Source organism: Lutra lutra, chromosome 18, assembly GCF_902655055.1.
Source record: "Lutra lutra chromosome 18, mLutLut1.2, whole genome shotgun sequence".
Lineage (NCBI taxonomy): Eukaryota > Metazoa > Chordata > Mammalia > Carnivora > Mustelidae > Lutra > Lutra lutra.
In genome coordinates, this window is record NC_062295.1 from 32,336,875 (window position 1) to 32,345,338 (window position 8,464).

At 52.7% G+C, this 8,464-nt stretch overlaps 1 long non-coding RNA gene across 2 annotated transcripts; it reads right to left on the reverse strand.

Moving 5' to 3' along the window:
* Positions 1-1,985: 1,985 nt before the first annotated feature.
* LOC125091039 (uncharacterized) lies at positions 1,986-8,104 on the reverse strand. Of its 2 annotated transcripts, XR_007124561.1 has the most exons (5): positions 7,571-8,104; positions 7,075-7,183; positions 6,126-6,346; positions 4,620-4,885; positions 1,986-2,528 (listed from the first exon to the last, which is right to left on the reverse strand). It is a non-coding gene; the product is annotated as an uncharacterized LOC125091039 (long non-coding RNA). The 2 variants fall into 2 exon arrangements; XR_007124560.1 differs by lacking the exon at positions 1,986-2,528 and having other exon boundaries at positions 4,372-4,885.
* Positions 8,105-8,464: the final 360 nt, after the last annotated feature.

Sequence of the window (8,464 nt, forward strand, 5' to 3'; positions counted from 1 at the left end):
CCTGCAGCCACTAGAAGGTAAACAGGTTTGGAGCATCCAAAAAAAAAAAGCCATACCCAGGGAATTGTCACTAATTGACTTGTCTGGCAATTCGCTGAAAAGCTCCATTCCCAGGACTGTCTTTATTCGACCTGCCTTAAAGATTGCTCTGTGCGAACAGCTCTAGCTCCAGAGCATTTGCCAAAAATAATTAGGTGCAAGTGTTTAACACTGTAGCTGCCTGAAGTGGCAGGATCCATTGGGGTTAAAGAGAGACTAAATAAAAACTGGAGATGTCCACAGGGGGCTTTGAAGGCTCCAGCACGTCCCTGGGACTCTAGAAGGCCACACATACGGGCATAGCTGTGCACACATCCAGGAAAGACTTCTGAAAGCTTGGACATCTCACCTCTGGCTGACCTTGAGGCTCTGCACAAGCAGGAAGTGAAGGCTAGGACAGAGTTGTCAAGCTCCTTGCTAAAGCACTGAAGGCATGCCCCAGCACACAGGCAGAGCCCCTCAGCAAGGGCTGGGCGACTAATTTAAGGGATTTAAGGAAATCTCTAGCCCATCTGTAGCTGACCACTAAGCCAACTGTGTAGAAATTTCAGTGGCTAAATGCAGCAAAGAACACAGACTTTACAGAATTAATCCAGGCAAGTTACTAATGAAACCAGCAGCAGCAGCAGCAAGAGCAAATCACAGTAACAACCAACCCCCAGGAAGTGGAGATCTGATTCCAGATTTGTGACATTCTATTAAATGCCCAATTTTCAACAAAAATTCATGAGCCATGACAAGAAATAGACAGTATGGCCCAGTTACAGGACACTGTCCCCAAAGGAGCCCAAACACTGAACGTATCAAAGACTTTAAATAAACTATTACAAATATGTGCAAAAGAAATTAAAGGAAGAACATCAGTAACCAGACATTGATAGGGCTCACAACAATATCCTGGGCGCAATGCTGGCGAGGCTTGACCAATTAGACCTGCAGGGACATTCTGTGCAGAGCAGTCTCTGAGCGGTTTCCTCACCAAAAGCTTCCTGATTCCAGCTGCATTTGTGGCCGTCTTACTGCCTGTTTCTTTTCTCAATCCATTCTCCCATGTTCCTGATGATTCAGAGCTCTTCTAGATTTTCCCAGTGAATTCTTTCTCTGCTTTAGCCACTGCAGAGTGGGTTCTGAATGCCCAAACCCCAACTGATACACTGTTTTCTTTCTTCCTCCCTTCAAGATTTTAAGTAAGTAATTTCTATGCCCCGTGTGGGGCTCCAGTCACCACCTGAGACCAAGACTCACATGCTCTACCAAGTAAGCCAGCCAGATATATTAGTTTCCACTTAATGCTACCTCTTAGACATGTTTTCATGCCATTAAATATTTTTCAAAATATTAATAGGTGCCCAGTATTTCCTATTTATGCAGTTTATTTAGCCATACCCTAGAGTTTGAGTGAATTACAAATTTATGTTCTTACAATAAATATTGTGTTCACATTTTAGCTTTGACCATCTCCTTAAAATATGTTAGAAGTGAGGATTCCACATTAATGATATGAACATTTTTAAAGCTCTATGGCATAAACCCTGTTGTTCCTTAGAAATTTTCTACCAATTTGCACCTTCATGGTTTAAAAAGCTCAATTTCTGTCTATTCAGTAAGATTGAATATTATGATTTTAAACAATTTTTGATAACCTGATGGAGAAATTCTTGTTGGTGTTTTAATGAGCATTTCTTTACTAGTGAAGCTCAGTATTTTAAAATATGTCATATTTGTGTTTCCTTTTGTACATTTCTCATTGACTACTTTTCTACTGGAATGTTCATTTTATTTATTTGTTATTGCTTTTTATATATTAGAGTTAACCCTTTGTCATATTCATTGCAACTGTTATCCTGTTTATAGGGCAACCTAAACATTCCATTAAATGGCTTTTTAAAAACATAAAGATATTTAAAATATTATGTATTAAATTTTCTTATTTTTTCCCCACTGTTTTTTTTGTTTAGAAGGACTTTACTCAACGACAGCTCAGATATTTGGCTATAGTTTCTTCAAGTTTTTAATGATTTCCTTTTTTATTTTAATTCTTTGGATCCTCTGGAATTCTTATCAGAGTATGGTGTGAAGTAAGGAGCTAATTTTATTTCTTTCTGAATAGCTAAGCAAATGTCCCAGCATCATTTATTGAATAATCTGTTCTTCCCCCACAGATTTGCAACACCACCTCAGTAAGCTGAGATGCGGGGATCACCATGGCAACGGGGCTGTGTTCAAAGCATTTGTTCTCACAAAGTGGAAGGCTGGTGCCCAGCAGGGCTCAGCCTGGCCTCCCTGCACGTCTTCCCTAATTAAGATGCACCTTTTGGTTTTGAGTCTTCAAAAAAACTCTCCCTTTGTAAACCACCGTACAGAAGGAAAATTAAGGCCAAGGCCCTGGGCGCCCCATCTGTGAAGAGCCGGGCCTGCCAGAATGGTTGGAGCAGAGGAGCAGGTAGGCAGCGGGGAGAGAAAGCGGACCGTGACTTGGTCTTGAGAACCTGGAGGAACATACATCATCAAGCCCCCAAAGAGGCTGGGGACAGCATGGTCACATTCAAGAACACAGTGCTCACTTGACACAAAGCAGAGACCGAGCTTTTGGTCCAGCAAGAGCTGGTGCCCCTAACAGGCAGGAAAGCCACACTTCCATGCTGTCCGGGGTTCCTAGCCTTAGGTCTCTGGGGTCCTCCTTCCTCATCAGGTATCCGTGTCCAGCTTGGCAGGGATGAGACCTCAGCCCAGGCTCATTTGCCAAGGAGGGGGTGTCCTACCTCTGGGGAGGCCCCGGGGAGCCTGCATACTGGTGGCGTGGTGGAGACTGCCAGCCTTAAGCACTTGCTACCGCCTCCTCCTCCCTGGTGACCCAGGTATGAGGTCTGCCAGAGCCCCGGCCTGTGGGGTCTTTCCTCATGCCCCACCTACCCACCTTAACCAGTGACAGGGCAGTCTGGGGGGTCCTTCGGTGAAGAACCAGGTCCACCCACCCATGCCCCAGCTCCTGGTGACTGTCCCTCCTCTCTGTTGCCACCATTCAGGCCTCATGCCCTTTGGCTGGAGGGCCGCTTCTTAACAGGTATCCCACAGTGTCTGTCCCTTGCTGGAAACTTCCGTGGCAGCCCATTACCATCAGGACAAATCTCCTTTCCTACCCTGACCCTGTCTTCCCTCCTCCCACATCTGCCCCAGCCTCTTTCTGGAAACTTCCCTGTGCTTCTCACACTTCCCTTCTCCTTCTCACACAGACAGGCCTTTGCATGTGCTGCCCCCTCCTCCACCTGGCTAACTCTTACTCAGTCTTGCAGGTGCCTCAGCTGTGTCCCCTCCTTGAGAGGATGCTCCTCCCTCCAGCTGGGCTGAGCACTCCTCCCTGGGGTCCCCCACTGTCCTCACTGCCCTCCTCAATTTCTAGAAGGTGGGGACTGGCCTGCTTCAGTCTATGGACTGATCCATCGATGGGACTGGGCCAGGGGGCAGGATGGGCCAGGTATGGGTCCATCCTCTAGCCCTACCCAAGGGTGCAAGGCTGAGGAGTGGTGCTGGCTGCTGAGCCACACTTTTTCCTGGTTACCTGGCCCTCATTGAGGCCATGTCTCCCCCCGCAAGAATAGAGCAAGACAGGGTGCCCTTCCAGGGTAGAGGTGGTTGCATTTCCGGCACCCCACGGGAGCCAGGCCCAGGCAGAGCCCAGGAGTGTTCACAGTTGCAAGTTAGTAAATGGGGGGCAGGGGCTATGGACAGACTGCCGCTGACCCCTCGGATCGACAAATCTTAGAGAGGATGCAGCCTTGCCGGCTCCTGCCATGAAGCCTGGGGAGGGGGCAGTGTTTGGCAGAAACCGTTGGGCAACAGAACCCAATCCCCACGGTGTCCCCATGGGAGGCCAGAGAGGGTGTGGCCCCTCAGCAGCGCGCAGAAACTAGGAGCCATATCAGAACTGGGACTTGAGGTTCCAGGGTCCCTTCTGTTCTGAGCCACACAGGCGAGCTCTGGGTGAAGGGGGGCCTCTTGGCAGCTTTCACCCCAACCCCCCGAGCCCTCAGCAGCTCAGATAAGGCCCTCTCCCAGAGTGGCCCCTACAGTAAAAGGCTTCAGGGGCGCCTGGGTGGCTCAGTCGTTTAAGTGTCTGCCTTCAGCCCAGGTCATGATCTCGGGGTCCTGAGATCAAGCCCCACATTGGGCTCCCTGCTCAACAGGGAGTCTGCTTCTCCCTCTCCCTCTGCCCCTAACCCCACTCGAGCTTGCTCGCTCGCTCTCAAATAAATAAATAAATAAATAAATAAGAAAAAGCCTTCAAACCAAATCAAGGAGCATCCTTTGGGTGTGGGCCCTGACATCTGCGATCAAAGCTTCCCGTTTTTGCTGTGGCTCCGTTTCAAGTGGGCTCAGGTGTCTGACCCGTGGAGGCTTCCAAAGCAACCCTGGGACAGCCAGAGACCCCAGGCGAGGCATGGCCACCAGGGGCAGCCCTGGTCATTTACCCTGAGGGCTGTACCAACAGCAGCCTGTCCTCTGTGAGCCAGTACTCGAGAAAGGCCAGGAGCTCTGTGCCAGGTGAGGGCAGGACAGCTCTGCTTTGGTGGGGACCAGACCTGAGGGTTGGCATTCTACCACATCCGTGGGAGCCTGGTATCCCTGGGGTCTTCTGGTGTCAGGAGTCTTGTAAAGAGAGAGGACAGTGATGTGCAGACAGGGAGACAGCTTCTATCTCCAGCTCGAGCAGAATCCTCAAAGATCAAACCTCACGGTTTGGTGGAAGTTTCTAGAATGTGCCAATCCCACAGAAAGGTTTGCAGAGCTGCCAGGGACTTTACAGGGCATCGTAGTCGTTAAGAACAGTGCAGGCTCCTGCGTAACCCTAAAGAGAAATGAAGCACAAATACATCCACAACATGAATGAGACTGGAAATCATTACACTGGGTCAAAGAAACCAGAAGCAAAAGATCACACAGCGTAGGATTCCAGGATGTCAAATATCCAGAATGGGCAAATTCATAGATAGCCGGTCAGTGGTTGCCTAGGGGTGGGAGGAATGGGGGGCACTGGGGAATGGCTTGAGTTGTAATACAGGGTTTCTTTCGGGGTGATGACAATATCCTAAAATCGATTGCACGACTCTGAATACACCAAAAGCACCTGAATTAAACACCCGAAATGGGTGAGTTGAATGGTACGTGAATTATAGCTCAATAGTAATAATAGGGGCACCTGGGTGGCTCAGTGGGATAAGCCTCTGCCTTCGGCTCGGGTCACGATCCCAAGGTCCTAGGATCAAGCCCCGCATCGGGTTCTCTGCTCAGCAGGGAGCCTTCCTCCCCCTCTCTCCGTCTGCCTCTCTGCCTACTTGTGATCTCTGTCAGATAAATAAATAAAATGTTTTAAAACTAATAATAATAAAAAGCTCAGTTACGGAACAGGGAGTGTAAGCTGCAGGGTCAGACGGCGGGTTCAAATCCTGACCTGGGCAACTGCAGCCAAGTCACTTAACCTCCTGCCCGAATTTGCTCCCCTGCAAAATGAAGGGTGACGAAGCCGCTGGGTTGCCTGAGTCCGTTCCTATGACTGTTGGGGCAGCGCCTCACACAGGGGAGGTGTCTGCCCCAGGGAGGGAGCTCAGCCCTCTGACGTGGTGGAAGACGGAGCCCCGGGGGGGTTAAATGACGGGCCCAAGGGGCCCAAGGTCACTGTCATAACAGCCTCCAAACTCTATGTCCCAAGTCCTCAACCCTAGAATGTCTGCATGTGACCTTATTTGGAAAAGGGTCTTTGAGGCTATAATTATGGCAAGGATCTTGAGACTCAGAGATTGCCAGATTACCCAGATGGGCCCCGCATCCAATGACAAATCCTTATAAGAGATCCAGGGAACAAGGACAGGGCAGCCGCCAGCTGAGAGATGCCCACTGGAAGCTGGAAAGGAAAAGGAACGGATTCTCCCTGAGAGCCCCTCATGGGAGCACAGCCCTGCCGACACCTAGATTTTGGCCTCTAGCCTCAAGAACAGGATACATCACTGGCTGTCTGTTACGGCAGTCCCAGGATCTTGAACAGTGACCCAGCCCGCAGTGTCAGAGCAAAGACTTGTGACTCCACTTACCACTCGGGACCTATTGGTGGCATCTCTCTGCGAATAAAATAAGAGCTTCGATCCCAGATAACTCCTCCTGTGAGCCTTCTTTACAGATGGGAACGTGGAGACCCCGCTGTCTACTTGCCCATGCCACACAGCCATCAACAAGGAGGGAGGCGAGGCTGGAACATGTGAGCCCTGCTGTCTCCTTCGGGGCACACCGGCTCATTAGATTTACCAGCCCCTGCCTGAAAAAGTATTTAATTTGCCTTTTACAATGCACCGATTGCAAGTTAATTAACTGGCAATTGAAAGTTATAGGTGACATTAGACTTTATTAATAACATTGGAAATAAATCTCCGTGGAATTCAAGTAATTGAAAGTCTCATGAAATTCTCTTTTTTATCATCCATAAAACAGGTCTAGGAGGGAGGCGTTCCAGAAACCCCAGGAGGTGGTTGGGATTGCAGGTGTGGGATAACTGGGTGGGAGGGGGCTGCTGTTCTGACCTGGGCCCATGTTGGACGCTCGCCTGCCCCCTGTGCACCACCTGGGTCACTGCCTTCTAGGGTCTGGGAAGGAGCCATTCTCCCTTTGGAAATGCCCTGTGACTCACGGCAGTGATCCGAGCAGGACACTGGGGGCACAAATGCGACTCGCCCACAAGAGGTCATAAGCCTAGTGGGGAAGACAGAGCCGCGAGGGCTGAGGCCCAGGGCCCGAGTCAAGCAGTTCCTACCCATCTGTGCCCATGGTGCGCCTATGCTAATGTTCCCTCATTAACCCCTGGGTGGCCTGCGGGGGTGGGAGCTCCCTTCTCTCCCACTCCTCCTGCCCTGGGCTGATGCTCTGCAGGCCCTCCCCCAGGGGGTTGCGGGGAGAAGGGGGCAGCCACAGGGCCTGGAGGCCTTGCAATGGCACCCTGGCAGGGGGCTCTGGGTGGACTGCTTCTCCATTCTGAGTCACCACTAGTACCTGTAAGTAGAGTGTGGAGGCGCAGGTGGGAGTTTCCACCCACAGCACAAAGACACGCAGGACACCAGACAGAAGTGAAGGCTGGAGAGGCCCAACTGGTCTCGCTGGGCTGCAGGAATGCGTCTGAGGCTGAGAGCCCTGCTGCCCCTGGGGCTCTAAGCGCCAGGCGACGCCCCCTCCAACCTGCCCTCTTCCCCCCACCAATCCCGCAAGCACCGGGGGGGGGGGGGGGGCCCACGTGGCTGGGGAGCCAGCACCCCCAGGCCAGACAAAGAAGAGGCCAGCCAAGGAGAGACGCTACCGCCCCATGCTGGGCTGGTGCCGCCATCGTCAGGGGGGATGGGACCCTGGTGACAGGGCCAAGTTCCAGAGCCCAGGCTGGGGGCAGGGAACAGGGCAGCCCCTGCAGATTCCCGCGCAAGGAGGCTGCGCAGGCAGGCTTGCGTTTCAGTAAGAGCGTTTTCTGGGCCAGATGGAAGGAAGGGGGCACACTGACCTCGAGAACCAGTTGTGACAGCCGGTCCCCTGTGGGCCAGCGTCCTTCCTCCAGCACTTGAGGTCCTCCAAGATCTGGCATGTGGCAGCCCCTTCGGTCCTCCAGTGAGCGTTCCTTCTCTCGTCCCCCACCCACCCAACCACGAATCTTGTCCGGCCCCGGCCCTTCCTCACACCTGCCCCTCCTGGCAGTGCCCTGCTTCAGTCTCCCGGTTAATGGGCCCGCCCCTCTGCCCTCCGGAACCACGGCAGCCTCGAGCCCGGCCTCCCCAAGTCTCAGGCCTGTCCTGAAACTCTGCTTCACTACCAAGCGCTGTGTGACGTCGAGCGAGCCGCGCCACTTCTCGGGGACGTCGCGGACGCTCCACAAAACGGGAAAGGTGGCTCCGACGCTGAAGGCAGGTGACATACGCCGCATGTCTGGCGCAGTGCCGGGCCTCATCTTTAAGAAGGACCAGCCTGTGACCACCAACCCCGGGAAACGCCGTCCCGAAGCCTCGACGCCGTCCAACACACTTCACACTCGTCGCGTCCACCCTCCGCCTCCCACCGGAAGCTGCTTCCCTCCCGCACTTCCGCTTCCGGCGGCCCGGGCGCGCCTGGGCATCCGGTCCCGCCCCCCGCGCTGGGAGCTGGCTGCCCACTCTGCCTTCTACGGCTGCAGGGTCCCGGGGTGCAGACGAAGTCTTCCGGTGCACGTAAATACTGAAAAGTTACACGTTGAGTTAACCCACTTAAATAAAAGGCGCTCTGTGCTCGCACTTTGAAGATATCCTTTACAAGGCCTGCGAAGGCCCGGTTGACTCCGGGATTCTGACCTCCCAAGGCTGTGCTCTGGAACGGGGCGGCCCCAGGGAGAGCCAGCCCCTCGTCCTCGGAAGCTCCACCTCCCTGC